This window comes from Geotrypetes seraphini, chromosome 1 (assembly GCF_902459505.1).
Source record: "Geotrypetes seraphini chromosome 1, aGeoSer1.1, whole genome shotgun sequence".
In the NCBI taxonomy this organism is placed as follows: domain Eukaryota; kingdom Metazoa; phylum Chordata; class Amphibia; order Gymnophiona; family Dermophiidae; genus Geotrypetes; species Geotrypetes seraphini.
Window position 1 is genome coordinate 267,014,846 of NC_047084.1, and position 15,811 is coordinate 267,030,656.

At 46.1% G+C, this 15,811-nt stretch overlaps 2 protein-coding genes across 6 annotated transcripts in view; one reads left to right on the forward strand and one right to left on the reverse strand.

Moving 5' to 3' along the window:
* The window catches only part of NSD2 (nuclear receptor binding SET domain protein 2), a 521,650-nt gene extending 511,152 nt beyond the window's left edge, over positions 1 to 10,498 (reverse strand). Inside the window, exon 1 of one of the 5 annotated variants that reach the window (XM_033950948.1) lies at positions 10,294 to 10,498. The gene's annotated coding sequence lies outside the window, so the exon portion shown is untranslated. The other 4 variants (XM_033950940.1, XM_033950930.1, XM_033950977.1 and 1 more) reach the window with 4 other exon arrangements.
* Positions 10,320 to 15,811, forward strand: part of LETM1 (leucine zipper and EF-hand containing transmembrane protein 1) — a 251,235-nt gene continuing 245,743 nt past the window's right edge. Inside the window, exon 1 of the mRNA XM_033950993.1 lies at positions 10,320 to 10,549. The gene's annotated coding sequence lies outside the window, so the exon portion shown is untranslated. The remainder of the gene's footprint in view (positions 10,550 to 15,811) is intronic.

Sequence of the window (15,811 nt, forward strand, 5' to 3'; positions counted from 1 at the left end):
TTAGTACTTTTAGTTTTTGGTCCTGCATTTGCATGGGGTTGTTTTCTGGTAGGAATGAATCCCTGCCAGGATCTGCACCCAGTGTCCCCTCCCTTACGTCCTCCCCTGCAAGGATCTGCACTTAGCCCCCCCTCCCTGCCAGGCTCTGAATACTGTCGTCCCCCCCTCCCTGCCAGGCTCTGAATACTGTCCCACCTTCCTTCCCTGTACCCTCTTCCCCCCCTAAAAAAGAGCCAACCTCATCAGTGATGTCACAATGGCTTGATTGTCCCCGTACTCCCTTCTGCCCTCTAACCCAGCCAGCAGCGATAGCTAGCACATGGTTCAATACCATGCACTAGCTGTCACAATTGGTGATGGTGCAGTTGAACATACCATCACCTGTAAAAGAGGCAACAACTGCAGCTGCACTACCAGCAGCCTGTTAGTGCAAGGCATTGTCAGGATAGGTGCTGTGGCAATTCTCCTTCCCCAATCACAAATGCTAACCCCCAACAGCACCCAATCGCTACCCCACACCTCCCAATCCAAACAAATTCCCTTCCACCAACAGCCCCTTAACTTAAACCACCTAGTAGTGGTAGGCCGGGACAGGAGGGATCCCTCCCGTCTCCTGCTCCGGCCAACATTAATATTTACCATCCTCCCTCCTGTGCCTAGTTCCCTGGTGGTCAGGCGTGTATGCGCTGAAATCCTCTTTTGTAAAAGTAGTAGCCAACGGCACATCAGGGCCAGCCGGGAGCATGAAAAGCTCGCTCCTGCGTTCCAGCCCGGGTGCGCCACTGGCTACTACTTTTACAAAAGAGGATTTCAGCGCATACATGCTGGACCACCAGGGAACTAGGTACGCGAGGGAGGGTGGTAATTATTAGTGTCAGCCGGGGCAGGAGACGGGAGGGATTCCTCCTGTCCCGGCCTAAGGCAGGCCTTCAAGAAGTCCAGGAGGATTTCGGGTGGTCACTGGGGGATGACCCGAATATAAACCAAGACCTCCATTTTTGGGCCAATTTTTTTGGCCCAAAAATCCCAGTATATATTTGAGTATATATGGTACTAATATGGGGGCGCGGTCTGGGGCAGAGATTGGGTGGAGATAGGCACGACTTAGCCCAGTGTTCTTCAACTGCCAGTCCACGGACCAGTGCCAGTCAACAAAATAATTATTTTATTTCTGCCGGTCCATAGGTGTCAAAAGGTTGAAGAACACTGTTATAGAGTATTCTTCAGGGCTCAAAGGGCTTATTTGCATCCAAGACACAGCTTTGAGAAGCATTAACAGAATGAGACAGTAGGCAAGCGTAGGCAGGACAGGATTGATATAGTATATCTAGATTTTCAGAAAGCTTTTGATAAAGTTCCTCACAAGATAGAAAACAGAGGGTAGGGTTAAATGGTCATTTTTCTCAATGGAGGAGAGTAAATAGTGGAGTGCTGCAGGGGTCTGTACTGGGACCGGTGCTATTTAACTTATTTATAAATGATCTGGAAATTGGAACAACGAGTGAGGTGATTAAATTTGCAGATGACACTAAACAACGAGTGAGATGATTAAATTTGCAGATGACACTAAACTGTTCAAAATTATTAAAACACATGCCGATTGTGAAAAATTGCAGGCAGACCTTAGGAAATTGGAAGACTGGGCGTCCAAATGGCAGATGAAATTTATTGTGGACAAAAACAAAGTGATGCACATTGAAGAATAACCTGAATCATAGTTACTGGATGCTAGGGTCCACCTTGGGGATTAGTGCCCAAGAAAAGGATCTGGGTGGCATCGAAGACAATATGATGAAATCTTCTGCCAAATGTGCAGCGGCAACCAAAAAAGCAAATAGGATGCTAGGAATTATTTAAAAAGTGATGGTTACAAGACTAAGAATGTTATAATGCCCCTGTATCACTCCATGGTGCGATCTCATCTAGAGTATTGCGTTCATTTCTGGTCTCCTTATCTCAAGAAAGATATAGTGGCTCTAGAAAAGGGTCAAAGAAGATCAACCAAGATGGTACAGGGGATGTAACTCCTCTCGTATGAGGAAAGACTAAAATGGTTAGGGCTCTTAAGCTTGAAAGAGACAGCTGAGTGGAAATGTGATTGAAATCTACAAAATCCTGAGTGGAGTAGAATGGGTACAAGTGGATCGATTTTTCATTCCATCAAAAATTACAAAGACTAGGGGATACGTGATGAAGTTACAGGGAAATACTTTTAAAACCAATTGGAGGAATTTTTTTTTCACTCAGAAAATAGTTAAGCTCTGGAACACGTTTGCAAGAGGATGTGGTAAGAGAAGATAGCGTAGCTGGTTTTAAGAAAGGTTACACAAGTTCCTGGAGGAAAAGTTCATAGTCTGTGAGAGACACAGAGGAAGCCACTGCTTGCCCTGTATTGCTTCACCTTGGGTTTTTGCCAGGTACTAGTGACCTGGATTAGCCACAGTGAGAACAGGCTACTGGGCTTAATGGACCACTGGTCTGACCCAGTAAGACTATTCTTATGTTTTTATGACACACCTATCTACTGGTAAAGATATCAAGGTAAGAACATAATCTCTCTTTTTCAGTGCAATAGGTGTGTCATTCTAGACAAGTGGGACGCCCAGGAATCTGGGGCAGGCTGACTGCGCCAGTCCATAACACTGAGGTACCAAAGGCAGAGGAGTCCTCTCATGCTGCAACATCCACCCTGTAAAAAACACTTTGCTTAGGTGTGCAGGGTGAACCAAGTCGCCGCTCTACAAATCTCCTATGGAGAGACAATTCTAGCCTCAGCCCACGATGAAGCTAAACTTCTGATCGAATGTGCCTTGACAGAAACAGGGGACTATTTCCCACAGACAATGTAAGCTGACAAAATGGCTTTATGGATCCATCTGGAAGCAGGTGCACCATGCTTGGACGAATGAGTCAGTACAAACAGATGGTCACAGAGTCTAAACCAGTGGTTCCCAACCCTGTCCTGGAGGACCCCCTGGCCAATCGGGTTTTCAAGCTAGCCCTAATGAATATACATGAGAGAGATTTGCATATAATGGAAGTAACAAAATACTGTGGATACAGATGTTCTGGAGATAATTAATTATACACTGACATATAAAAACATGAAAATTCAATGAAAAGAGTACAATGATAAAAAATACAGTGGTAAAAATCCGGATCCGGTTGGATTTTTACCACTGTATTTTTTATCATTGTATTTTCATGTTTTTATATGTCAGTGTATAATTAATTATCTCCAGAACATCTGTATCCAGTTTTTTGTTTTCATTGGTGGATTGTTTTCACTGTGGATCATTGGGTCTCCATTTTTCTTTCTCATATAATGGAAGTGACAGGCATGCAAATCTACTCCATGTATATTCATTAGGGTTAGCCTGAAAACCTAATTGGCCTTGGGTCCTCCAGGACAGGGTTGGGAACCAATGGTCTAAACTCATTGGTGACCTCTAGATAGCAAAGAAGCACTCTTCTCATATCTAATTTCATTAAAATGTGGGCCTGTTTCCTAGAACCTGAAGGTTGGAACACAGGCAAATGGGCCTCCCTATTTACATGAAATGCCAAAACAACCTTTGGCAGAAAAGAAGGAACAGTGTGCAAAGAAATTCCTGTCTCCGAGATAAGGAAAGGCTCCCAACAAGAAAGAGCCTGGCTCTCTGAGACTCATCATGCAGAGGTCACTGCTACAAAAAAAACAACACCTTGAGAGTCAAGTCCAAGAGGGACTCTTCTTCCAGAGGCTCAAAAGAAGCTTTGTTGAAGCCTTTGAGAACTAAATTAATGCTCCACGAAGGTTGGAATGACCTTCCTTCTATAAATTAGAGTTCTCTCTCATCTACCCACCTTTCATAAAGCATTGAAGATACTGTATATTTATTTCAGAAATTTATTAATGATATCTTTTTCAAATAATCAACCATAAAAGATAAAATTTGGGCCTAAAAGCGATAGCTTCTGTTCTAATCTCTTGTATAATTTATTAATTTTTATTAACCGAGTCGAGCCCTCCTGTTGGTTTAGATTAGATTAGCCTAAGCAGTGGTCTAATGCAGAGAGCACCCTTTATAAATCTGGCAACACCTGAATGAGATGCCAGCGTAGACCCGAGCCCTGATACAAGAGAGCCCAGTAATCTGGACCTAAAGTGAAGCTATGGTAAAGCCCTCGTCAAGGACTGCCCGAAGAAAGACAAACACCATCGAAACTGGAACCAAGAACAGCTCCACGCATTCCTGAATGCACAAATGCTGGAAAGTTTTCCAAGCCTTAGTGTTCGCAGAAATGGTAGTCAACTTCTTAGATTTGAGAAGTGTGGCAATGACTACATCTGAATAACCTTTACGCTCCAATGCTTCATGTTCAATAGCCATAACGTAAGAGAAATGCGACCTGGATTCTCCATGCATACCAGACCCCGAGAATGCAGGTCTGGATGTACCTGCAACCTGAGGCAGTGGCCAGATCGAAGCCACATCACAGTTGTGTACCATGGCCTGTGAGGCCAATCCGGCGCCACCAGAGTAACACTTCCTTGATGAGCCACAATTCATTGGCTCACTTGGCCTATCAAGGACCAGGGAGGAAAGACATACAACAGGACTCCTTGAAGCCATGGCTTCTAGTCCAACACTTCCTGGCTCGACTGACTGAAGAACCTGTTTGCCTTTTTGATCTTTGCCACTACCATGAGGTCAAACTGTGGATGACCCCAGTACTGAACAATGACCTGAAATGCTGCAGGAAATAGCGTCCATTCACTCAGATCCGAGGTCTGTCTGCTGAGGAAGTTGGCTTGAATATTGTCCACTCCTGCAACACGTGCTTGTAGAAGACACTTCACCCAGTCGAAAAGCAGACAAATTTCCAGACCTGGAGATGCACTCTTGGTGCTGCCATGGCATTGTCAGAGACTACTTGTCCTTCAAGAGTCTTCTGCAATTTCACCAGATCCAACTGAATGGCATGTTTCAGTCCCTGAATTGGACGATAGTTGCAATGGACTCCCAACCCAAGAAGCAATCTGCAGAGGCATGCCCTTGGAGAAGGACTGAGAATGGAGCCAATTAGTGCTGGCTCGAGCCTCCAGCATCCAGGGTAGACATGTCTGTAACACATCTGACTGAGACCCGCGTGAGAACACACGCTAAGAGGACGCATGTGGGCTCTCTCCCAAGGCACCACGTCTAATGTGGCCACCATAGACCCCAGAACTTGTAGGTAGTCCATTGCCGAGGGAGCTGAGTTGTCCAAGAGACAAGAAATCCGAGAGCATAGCTTCTGTCTGGGTGCCTCTGGTAGACAGATGGGGCCTGAAACTGTGTCTAGCAAGACACCCAGGTACTCCAGGGATTGCGTTGGTATAAAATTGCTCTTGTTGTAATTTACAATCCAACCTAGATCTTCCAAGACTAGATCACCTGATCCTTTGTGTACTGCCCCTCCGACCAATGAGGGGGTCCTGATCAGCCAGTTATCAAGGTAGGGATGCACCTGCAATCCCATCTTATGCAGGTGAAATGCTACCACAACCATCACTTTGGTGAAGGAGAGGAGCTATAGCCAGGCCAAAGGGCAGAGCCGAAAAATCGATAATTTTACTGGACATGAAACCTGAGAAACGTCCTATGATCTGGTAAAATAAGAATATGCATGTAGGCTTCTGTCAGATCCAGAGAGGCCAGGAACTCTCCCGAGGGTCACTGCCACTATGATAGATCGAACCGTTTCCATGCAAAAGCGCAGACCTCTGAGCGCTGCATTCACATGAGTAAGGTCCAGGATGCGCCTCCAGTCATCTGAGCCTTTCTTTGGCACAAGTATATGGAGTATCTGCCTGAGTGATCGAGAGGCACCGGCTCTATTGAGCAACCTTCTCACAAAGGCCTGAACCCTGGCTGCTTTCTCTGGGTGGCCCACGGTGAATCACAAACCAATCTGTCAGAGGCCAGGCAAATTCCAGCTTGTATCTGGACCGAATGATGTCCAGAACCCACTGGTTGGACAAAATCCAAACCTAGGCCTGAACGCACGTTGAGAGCCTGCCCTCCCCCCCCCCCCTCCAATGTGCAGAAAGGCTGCTCCTGGCCTGGAATCATTGTGACTTCTTGGGAGCTGGAGCAGCTTTGGAAGTGGAGAACTGGTTATGTGTAGGCCCTGTGAACTTCTGTCAGTTGCCCTGGTAGGATCTCTGTGATGCAGAACCAGCATACTGTCGGGAGCTCTGGAATCCACAAACATTAGAGCACCCTAAGCATCTAAAAGTTCTGGGTCTGCTATCAGTCTTAGGACGACGATCCACCACAGAATTCATGAGATCATCCAGGCATTTACCAAATAACTGTCCCTGAAAAGGGAGTCTGGTAAGAGTAGCTTTAGATGTGGAATTGCCAGCCCATTGCCTGATCCAGAGCATAAAATGAGCAGAAATAAAATAAGTTGACGCCTTACCAAGGACACGAAGAATGTCAAAGGGCCACATAGTCCACCCCCGAGAAAAGAAGCTTTAGAGGGGAGGTTCTCAACAGCTTAACTCTCCAAAGTGCAAAGTCTGGAAAGGCAAGCACTTATGACAAAGGATGCCATCGAGGCAGCACTGACTCTCAAAGCCACTGCCTCAAAAAGACTCCTAAGAATTACATCCACTTTGCGGTGCTACATATCCTTGAGCATCACATCACCTTCGTTCAGAAGGGAGATGCACTTAGTGACTCTGAGCCACCAAATAATCCACTCTAGGCCGACTAAAATGTTGCTGACCCTCCTGTGCCATAGGATAAAGATGGGACATGGCTCTCGCTACTTTGAGAGCCTCTTCTGGAGAGTCCAACTGCTCCAAAATCAGGATGTTAATATCAAGATGCCAGACAGAGAACTGAGCTCTTACGTCACACACAAGAGTGGAAGCTTAAGGAGCTGGCTGAGTTACTAAATTCAGCTCATGCAGAGACTCAGAAATAAGATCTGGCAAGACAGTGGACTGAAATAAGCACAGAACCATGGGATCGTTCCCTGGCTCTAAAGCCAAAGCAGGATCCACACAGCTGGTGTACACATTCCTGGGTCCCCAGCCACGGAAAGACCATCCCCTTGAAAAAAAGGGGATCGCAAAATAGTCATCCTCATCAGTATCTCCTAGGAAGACGTCTCTTGAGTCCTGAACAGCCGCAGACTGAGAAGTGAGTGCCCTGTGAGGCAAAGCCAAAAGACGAAACTGCGCAGGAGAAGCACAGCTCTCATGAAAGGCATTCCACAAAAATTTCTGAAAGTCTGAGTAGTCCTCAGGACCTTGGCACATGGAGTCACCCTTTGATTACTTTAGCTTGTGCTTCTTGGGCTGTGGGGAATCCACGTCAAACAGAACTATCTGGATTTCCAGGCCCTGAAAACAGAGAAGGCCACCCCAACAGGCTGGCTGCCCTTTTGGTCATCTGAGTAAAGGAGAGGTTAAGGTGGCCGTTCCCACTTCTCCAGACCGCTTACGTGGGACGTGACGCAAGGACGCTCTTGAGGTGCCAATTTATACAATCCTTACATGATTTTGGAGTAGAAGAGTCCAAAGATTCCTTCCCAACCAGTTTTGAGGCAAAATTTGTAGTTTGGGAAGTGCAGAGAACTTTAGAAAAAACAATTGCTAAAAATCCAAAATGGCCACCGCTAAGGAATTTGCACCTAGAAACTAAAAAAACATTTCAACAAAGTGCAAAAATGGCAAAATTAGGATTTTTCAGGTGGGGAGAAGCATGAGATCATACAGAAACACCCAAAGACCTGAAATTCAGACCTCACCTGATTCACTTTGCAGGCTGTAACAGCCTTACTCACTGTGACCTTTTGAACATGTACGTCAGTAGCTGGAAATGAGAAGACTCACTGCCTCAAGTTGGGAATGTAATGTAATGTAATGTAATTTATTTCTTATATACCGCTACATGCCTCTCCAATGTTGATCTTCGTGCTACCAGACAAACATGAAGCCTGACTGCACTTCCACCCCCACAGACCAAAAGGCATGTTTACAGAAGTAGTGTGTGGGGGGGAGGAGAACGCACCCTGCAAGACACCTTGCGCTTCCTACGGATGCCCAAAGGCCTGTGCTTGATGCTTGAATCCCTGCTAAGCAATAGCTGAGGGATTAAAAGCAGGGAAGGCCCCACACTCCAAAAATACTTGTGCAGGCTGGCTAACAGGTACCACCAGGGATTGGCCTGTCAGCTGCAGACCAGAGTCTTCACAGGCAGAGCTGAAACCAAGGTGAAAGCTCCAAACTGAAAATACAGAATAAAAGGTCGAAAACACCAAATATAATAAGAAAAAGAGAGTAGAATAGAAGCACTCCTACTGGCTTGCATGCACAAGGGAAAAACTGCAGGAGGCAGAACTCACAGTGAAGTAGGATGGACACAGAAAAAATCCGGAGTGGATTACTTCTGTAGATGGCTCAAGGCCATGGTGAGATACCCCGCTTGTCTAGAATGACACAGCTACTGCAATAGAAATATAATTAAGAAGTTTACACTCGAGAGCAATATCCAAAAGTACATTAAAAGAAATACACATACCAGTTTAGTTAACTGTAGCTGCCCACCCTGCTCCTCCCTTAACCAAAGAAATGTATCACAAGCACTAAAATGAATGACATTCAGCTTCAGCAATGCCAAAGCCTTTGATTAAGCCAATCAAATTATTTCAAGATTATTTCATAATTATCTCCCCGTGCTCCCTTCAGTTTTCTCTCTCTTTTTTTTTTAAATAGGCAAAATAGAATAGCATACTGTTTATTAAAAGTACTTAGTAATCAAGGGAAACGTGTTGTACGTTATTAAAACACAACATGTCATCCAAGAATAAATTATCAAATATGGCTTCCCTCCATCCATACATAGCTGAAGTTTCAGGGCTTCCACAATCCAGTCTTCATGTACTATATATTTCATCCCTATATCACACAAAGCTTTATATTTACAGGTCAAATACAGGACATTAGTAAAAAGTGGCAATAAGAAAGAACCGATATAGTCTGTAGCAGAAATTTTGAAAAGGGGAGAGTGACCTGTACAGCACAGATAGATCATGCTTAAGAGGAAAGCTCTACCACCAGCTGTGTCTTAACTGGAGAAGCCACAAAATCAAATGAAACAAATAAGGCAAACCCAAACCTAATATAGTCGCCAACATTTCAAAACAGAGGGGAGGGGGTTTGACAAGCATAACACAATTTATCCCTCCTTAGAACCAACGAAGGAACATGTTCAATATTAGGGGTGCTTAGCACCCACACAGCTGACATCTATAAAAGCTCAGAAAGATCAAACTGCCAGTCAAAAACGAAATCTGGGTTATTTTCAACTACCAAAAGTATTCTTTAAAGCTGCATCTCAAGATTTGTGTTACCGGAGAACAGTAGGGGAAAAGCATCCACATTTTTCACTACTTCATAAGTTAGTGTATATAAAAATGATTTAAGAGAATGTAGTAACGCTAACTTACGTAATGATCCAGACCTACAAAAACTGTACGGAGTGAAGAGTAGTTACAAGAAATCTGGGGCAACCGCAGAGGGCACACGGCCTTCACGCAATAGAGGCAGCACCAAAGTATGAATTTTTCCCCTAATGTCACAGATCACGAAAAAAAACCAACCAACCTTTCATCATCCAAACCGTATCGCTATAAGAAAGGATAAGTAACAAGTATCGCCCTCTCCTAATATCTATACTTAACGGCACACTGTTGCTGTGCAGTCTAAAAAGCAATGAACCCCAGTTCCCAGTCCTTCCTGAATAGCTATTTTCACTACCTCCTCACCCGGATAAAAGACTAGGCCTGAATCTCCACAGTTCACATATAGTACGGGCATCCATCCCCCCTTTCCTTCCCCCAATGACCCTATCGCCTAGCAGCTCATGGGCCTCTCCTTCCATGCCGCAGCTTCTACCCTCCGCGTTATTCAGCTCAGCCTCAGCATACACGAACGCAAACACGCAAAGGAAAGAAAAACACCAAACCTGTTTGGCGCATGATCTTAATAAGTATACTGAATTAAGAAGAAAAAAATAATAATAAGGAATCCTTGCTCGAAAATACAGAAAACAGCAGCTTACGATTCAGCCCACTAGGCCCGCCTCTTGCAGCAACCAGCGCGAAAATCCCACGTTGCTGATTGGTCACTAGCCGCGAGCTTAGCAGAAACCGGTTTTTTCAAATCCTCTTCCTCCAAACCGACTTCAAACTGCTTACGTTCTTTACGCACCCGTTAATGAACTTATTGACTGTTTTTTGTTAGTTACTTACCGTACATCTAGTTCTAAGAGGAGGTTGTTAGTTTGCAATGCTCTCAATAAGAAATGGTTTTATTTATTTTTTGATCTGAGCTCAAATAAACCGTTAAATAAGGAAATGTGTATAACAGAGCTGAGGGCGAGGTTTTGCTTCAGACAGTTGAATCGCTGGTGTAGATAGTTGTTGGGTGGCCGGGATGGAATCTGGTGACGTGTAATATGCTTTTGCTATGATAGTTAAATGGCTTTGAATGAAGCCGGAACTTGAGGTAATTATATATTTTTTGGCACTTTACAGCGGGGATGGAAAACTGTATTTAATACTTCAATCCGCCCCTTAGGTGTGCGGTGAGTTTTACAATTTTTTTTTATTTCACAAGTTTAGAGTTGGCGTTTAACTAGTACTGTTTTGGCGGGAGCTGTTTTTGAATGCTTCCATGATCCCGGAGATAACTACATAGGCTAAAAAAAGGTGCGGCCTGCCAGAGTAGTACGCCTTAAAATTAAATATTTGTGTTGCAAAGGACCTGGGAATAAACTGACGAGCTACTAATACCTTTTACCTCTTGCTTAGGTATTTTAACTCGGGTTTCCTTAGCCGCATTTAGTAAACCCTACCTTTCTTTTAGAACAGTTAACCTCAGTGAAAATCACAGTGACAGCACAAATTGTTCTTCCCTCGAATAGCTCCATTATCATATGATATAATATTGTTTGGAACGGTATTATTCCCCCAAGAGACCACTCAATGCAAACCAGAATAAATTGCTCCTCATCATGACAGGAGTGGCTGTGCAGCTTATACTGAAAAATTAGGATAATTTAAATTATAGTTTTTGGTGGGAATCCTTATGCCAGATTTATAAGTTTGGAAAATATTAATTTGTTACAGCTGGGGCACCTTAGTAAATTCAAGGAAATTTGGGGCCTAACAAAATATTGCAAGATTTAAATATTAATTATTAACATTGTTTCCCTTTGTTTCATGAAAGATTGTTGTACACATCCAGGAGGGGCGGGGAGCTAAGTATTTATATACAGTAGTACCTTGGTTTACGAGAATAATTTGTTCCAGAAGCTTGCTCGTAAACCAAAATACTCGTATATCAAAGCAAGTTTCCCCATAGGAAATAATGGAAACTCGCTTTGATACGTTCCCACCCCCCGAGGCCAGCGGCGCTGCTCTATCCCCCCCCCCCCACGAGAACCGGCATTGCTCCCCCAGAAGGCCCACCCCTGCGATCAGGCACCCTCCTCCCCCAAGATCCCCCCGCCGCCGCCGCGACCTGAAATCCCCCAGACCCACCCGAACCCGCTTCTTACTTTCAGCTCGGCACCGGCATGTCCTGTGCGTTGGTGCTGGTGCTAGTGCCCGAAGATCGGCCTCCTTTTCTGTGCTGGGCCTTGAGCATCTGTGCATGCTCAAGGCCTGCGAGTTCACATTCTCTCCGAGATCTCAGGAGATCTCGGAGAGAACGTGAATGTTTTTCAGGATGCTTGCAACTTTGCATCCTCCTCAGGTTTCCGGTTCGTTCTTGGAGTCTCTATGTTTGGTGTTTCCCTTTTAAGTGTTACTGATCCTCAGGGCAGTTCTTGTAGTTCTTCAGGAACTAAGGGACGTTGTTCCACTTACTGCATGGTGCCCAAGACTGGGGCATTGGGCAGGCTGGATCCCATTCTGCTGAATTAGTTTCTCAGGGTTACACATTTCTGCAGAAAAACTGGGAGAATATTTACATTTTCACTATGGATTCCGACTCTGCACTAGGTTTGCTTGCCTCTCTTGGAGCAGCGCTTTCGATTATGGCACATGCCATTTCGCCTACCCAAGGCTTCACAAACATTTTAGAAAATGTGGGCAGTGGTACCGTATTGGCGCTACCAGGCGATTCACCTAATTTCTTCTTGACTGACTGCTTGATTCGGACGTCTTCCAGTCGGGCCATTTGACTGACACAAAAAGGGTGGTTTCTTTTCCTCAATTCTTTGGACGTGAATCTTCAAATATGCACAGCGCTCTTTTCTCCTGTACTATTTATAAGTATATCGGGGAGATGTTTTTATTCATATAGGAGAGAAATGTATTTCTTCCCAGAGACTAGGGTGATGGGTCACAGTCTCAGGTTTGCATTCTTCTTTGGTCACCATGACCAAGAGTATGGGATTCTGTACAGGTTCTAGGATCTATGTTGCTGACTCCACTGGGAACTTCGGCTTGCTTTCCCATTATAACGCTACAGCAGTCGCTTTTGTTCCAGTGGTTCCCGGTATCTCAGGGCTCCAATTATTTGGTAGACTCCTCAAGCATCGCTCTGTATGATTTAGTGGCTCAGCGAGATTTCTCTTTTCAAAGGCATGCCTCGGTCTTTGCTGGACTAGCTCATGGCCACCAATAATCCCGGGCTGTCGGGTTGGGGGGCTCGGTGCCTTCCATCCTCAGCTCCAGGAGTCTGGTCTTAAGAGGCAACTCAGTACTTGTTCATTCTTCTATTCTGGAGCATGGTCAGGCTACCGTTTCTGGAGCTTCAGACCATTCTTCCGGAATGACACTGAAGGTCTTTTCAGTCAGCGTTATGATGGGGGTATTTCTCTACCGCCTGGGCAGTAGGTGATGTACTCAGTTGGCAGGTAAAGTTGTGGTTCTATTTCATTGAGTGGACCCTCGTCTTCCTCTTCTGTTGGCAGATCATTTTATGGGTCAGGAAAAGAGTTTGGATAGACTTTCTCTCCGCGAAATCTGTGCATGGCCCATTTATTGTATGTTACAGTGTACAGCGCTCCCCGTTCCCGTGCAGACCTCTTCTCCATGCCTCTTCTTTCACAAAAGAAGCCTCTTGTTTTGGAGCTTCCAAAGTGCAGGCGGATGCTGATGGCCAGCAGTGTAAGAAATGCAATCACAGTGAAACTCCAGAAGTCTTCGGTAAAGCAGAAAATCTTTTATTTCTTCCTGGCCATAAAGGGTGTCCAATTTGCATCAAAAGAATGACAAGGTAGGCATACACAGTTCAGTACATTAATTGGTTTTATAGTTAGTCAGGATGACGCTTATCCTAAACTAAAACTTCTTTAGCAACTCTCCAGACCAGGAAAGGGTTAATCTTACATTCGGGTATATATCTCTTCATGACCAGCAGATGGATGAGACAAACTTTGGAACTGTACATATCATGTGATCCCTCCCTAATTACATCAGTCTTCTCAGTCTCCAGCAGGTGTAGTGAGCTGTACCCATCTCCCTTGGTAGTAGGGCTGTTGGAATTTTTGTCCCTTTTTGTTGCCGGATTGAGCTTGGTGGACCCTGTTTGGGGGTCCGTTTGACCTCAAAGGTGTCAAACCTGGCGGGTTTCGAGCTGGGTCCCTCCCTCTCCCCCTTTATTCCACCTCCCCAACATTTTTCTAGAGGTGCCTCAACAGTAAGCCTTACCCCCCAAAATTCTAAGGTAGTGCCGGTCTGAAGGGTTGCTTTCCCTTTAAATTTGCTGTATTTTACTGTATTTTTTAACTAACCGGCATTTTTTTCCTAGCTAGGTCACGTATGGAGCAATGAGCACTTCACAGGCGAAGAAGTGCTCATTTTGTTCCAGATGCGAAGCACTCGCGGCCGGCCTGTACAAGCGGTATACAGGCCGGTACAGTGGATGGGCTCCATCAGCAGCAGCTGCAGGCGTCAGAGCTCCCCGCTGCTAGTGCCTCGCGAGTCGGCAGGGAACAGCGGGGAAGCCTGGTCTTCCCCCACCGTCCACAGAGGGTTTTCCTCAGCCACTGACGGTGAGGGTAAAAAGATTCCCTTACCGCCGGTTCAGTTGGGGACTCCCTCTCAGCTGTTTCTAAATCAGCTGATGCCGGCTTGTATGCTTTAGCAGCGGGAACTTCGTCATTTTTGAACAATAAACCCTCCTTTAGCTCTGCCACCTCAGGTGACCTTCCCTTTGTCTTGGAAAAACAGGGGCAGGTTTCTGCTGGGTCCCCTGCTCGGGCAGGCGGTCCCATGGGGCCGCTAGGGTTTTTTTCCCCTGATTTATTTTTTAATTTATGCAGAGCTTATTTTCAGGCGGCCGGGGGTTTTGCAGTTGTCCCAGAGGTTTCGGGGAAGGTTGTGCCCCCCCCCCCCGGCATCCCCCTGCGGCTTTGCCCTCTTCTACTTCATTCACGTCCCCTCCTCCTCCTCCTCCTCCCTCGTCCAAGCGCCCACAGGTGGCTTGGGATGAAGACATGATCTGAGGAACGTGCAGATTTCAATGAGGACCTGGACCCTTGGGGACACCTCCAGGATCCTCTTGAGGGGACGGCCGCTGGTAGCGGGGCCTTGTTTTTTCCAACTACCAGCGAGAAGGCGTCCTAGCTGCACCTTTTTTTACAGAGACGAGCTCCCACTTTTGATTCAGCAGGTCTCCTCGGTTTTGAGGAGACGCCACCTGAGACCCCGTGGGTGGGGGACCCCCTTCGGGGGATCCACCCGGGATCCCGCTCTTTTCCTATGCATCAGGATATTCAGGATATTGTTATGGCGCAGTGGAATACGTCGGAGGAGCTGTTTTGGTTTTCGCACTTTATGGCTCATTCGTATCCCATCCCGGAGGTGGATAGGGCTACCTTGAAGTTGCCAGTGGTAGATGCGGTGGTCTCAGATATTTCAAAGCAGCATACTGTGCCCATAGAGGGCGGTTCTGCCTTACATGATTCTGAGGAACGTAAATTGGAGGCTCTCCTTAAACAGAATTTTAATGTCTCTGCCTTGAGGGTCCAGGCGGCTATTTGTGGGGGGCTTGTGGCTCAAGCTGTGTTTCGGTGGGCTGAGCGTTTTCTTGACTGTGAGTTTGATTGGTCATTGGTGGATCAAGAGGTTGTGAAGATTGAAATGGTGGCCTCGTTACTATCCAACGTCCTCTACGACTTGGTGCGGTCCTCTGCCAAGTCTTTGGCTTTTGGAGTGGCGGCGTGTCGTACATTGTGGCTGCGCGCTTGGTCAGCGAATGCGGCATCCAAGACTAAACTCACAAAATTTCCCTTTCGGGGGTCTTTTTTGTTTGGAGAGGGTTTAGATAAGTTGATTCAGACTTTGACAGACTCTAAGGTTCCCCGCCTGTCTGAGGACCATGCCTGTCAGGCGGTTAGAGGAGGCACTGCTAGGGGGCATCTGCCGGAATTCTGCAGGTTTTGCACTGGCCGTGGGGCTGCTACCTTCCCGTTTTCTAGGTTTTCCCGGTGGCGTTTCTTTCACCGCATGCAGCCCTTTCAGAGAGCCGGTCAGGGGGCAGGAAATCCCCCCATTGCTTCGCTTGCAGCCTGTCCTGCCCAAAGACTCTTTGCCGGCGCCCCCTCTGGTTCCGGTGGGTGCCCGGCTGCATGAATTTTCTCACAAATTTCTGCACAAATTTTCTCACAGAGATCACATCCGATCAGTGGGTCTTGGAGGTGATTCGGGATAGTTATGCTCTAGAGTTGCCCATTAATTGTCAGAGCATTTTTTAACTTCTCCTTGTCACGCCAAGTGGAAGAAGCAGGCTTTTCGCCAGACCCTTCAAAGACTG